Source organism: Meles meles, chromosome Y (genome assembly GCF_922984935.1).
Source record: "Meles meles chromosome Y, mMelMel3.1 paternal haplotype, whole genome shotgun sequence".
Taxonomy (NCBI): Eukaryota; Metazoa; Chordata; class Mammalia; order Carnivora; family Mustelidae; genus Meles; species Meles meles.
Window position 1 is genome coordinate 37240896 of NC_060088.1, and position 2013 is coordinate 37242908.

Sequence of the window (2013 nt, forward strand, 5' to 3'; positions counted from 1 at the left end):
TTGTGGAAAATTTAAATTAAATTAAATTAAATTAATTAATTAAATTAAAATAAAATAATTAAATTAAATTAATTTAAATTTAAATTTAAATTAAAATACAATTTTATACACCATACAATCACAGGGTCCTTGAGGATCTCCACACATTTTTTGTGCTGGTTGACTTTCAATGCGGAGACCTGGTCCAAGCCTTGAAGCCGCAGGAGGTTAAGTTTGCCACTCAACGTGGCTGGACTTTTCCCAGCCATTAGGATGTGATTCTACTTCCGAGATGAGTGGCCTTCTCTAAAGGGACCCATAAAGCCCCTGAAAGCAGAAAGGAGAAAAGACAGGAGAGAGAGGGACTGGGGCTGAATAAGGGAACCTCCAGGGGGAGGACTGCCCTATAGCAGCAGTAGGGAACTATGAAGAAAATCTTTCATCTAGTAGTTTCTAGAACCAGAAGAGGGGCCCTGGAAGAAACTTTGAAGGGATCCGGGAGCACCCAGGATGCCTGGGAGGTACATGTCCTGGGTTAATAAGAAGTCATGGCTGATGGTCCCCAGTCCTGGAGTCACCAGTCAGGTTGTTGTGCCAGAACAGCCCTCAATTAAGACAACTGGACCCACATTACCACACTGGAGTTGGTCGCATGGGCTCCATAGTGACCATCCTAGAACTGCATGTCCTGGTCCCAGTGTTGGAAAGACACAAAGCAGACACCCATCTTGACGCTGGAGAACACGTGGGTGACCTGAATGCAGACAGTGTTGTTCCACTGTTAGATGGGAAAGGGCACAGCAGAGAATTTACCCAGCACAGTCTGGAGGCATCTAGAAGTTAGACAAGGAATCAGTACATAGAGCCACAGTTGCATCGGACTCCCCACAAATCATAAACACAAATCTCAGTCTTCCACTCTCTAGCAGCCCTGCCCACAACCCTCCTCCTCCAGGTCCAACACCTGTTTTTTGCAACAACACCCCAAGGAAGATATGAAGCAGGCCTTGGAGAGGGCCCAAGGCACCATTCACCTGTTACCTCTACCACCCAGCAATCCCCACCATGCTGCACCATCCATTTCTGAAGGCCTTCCTAGCCACAGGGATTGAAGATGAAGTTGCATCCCAATGCACTGTGCTGACAGAAGCTGCCCAGGAGGCAGGGCCTGCCATCGCAGGCAGAAGGGTGGGGGAGGGCTGGGGGCAGGCAGCTGTGAGCAAGCAACAGCAGGGTACCATGGTCTCAGGACAATATGAGCAACCAAAGGTCTGCTGTCCACCAGGGCACCTCAGCCCTGGCACACTCTGCAGCAGCACCCCAGCAGCATGTGCCGGCCACAGAGCTCAGCACCACCAGGAGCAGCTCCAGTAGCAGTTGGCTCAGGTCCAGTGCTTCCTCGGGTTTGGGGTTTGGAGTGGGGAGCTGGTCAACCTGGTCTGAGGAGGCCACGATGCCCATGGTTATCCACCCAGCCCGAGGCAGACCTGTCGGTAACTTGAATCAGAGTTGGGACTCCTTGCTGGCCATCTCTCTCCTCTACATAATATATTATTAATTAATTTGATTTATCAATGTGTTCTCAAATCTACAAGTTTTTGTCTTATTTCTTTCCATTAAATATGACAATTAATTACTAATTTCATAATAGACAATGTGAAAAAAATATACTTGAACTCTGAATGGACACAAAAGTGCAGAAGGCTTCACATAAGAAGGTGGAAACCTGGAACTAATCATTCATGTAGGGGGAAAAAACGAACATGGGACATACGTTTTACCTATGCTAAGAGCAATATTTATTTCAATGCACATGATGAATATTTTTATGAACTAGGTTTTTGTTTGAACAAATTTACAATATTCTTAATGAATTATGGAAGGTATTTAACTTTGAAAATAAGTAAAAACAAGGTAGCATTGACTTGTAAAAATATTGAGGTTAAAATACTAGATGTATTAAAGTATTTTTAGCAAATTGTATTGCTGGAAAGGCTACAACTTCTTTCCTCCTTGCAAACTTCTCACTTGGTT

General features: G+C 44.9%; 1 pseudogene; it reads right to left on the reverse strand.

The window, feature by feature from the left end:
• Positions 1-589: 589 nt before the first annotated feature.
• LOC123935802 lies at positions 590-1440 on the reverse strand (annotated as a pseudogene).
• Between the last annotated feature and the right edge of the window lie 573 nt (positions 1441-2013).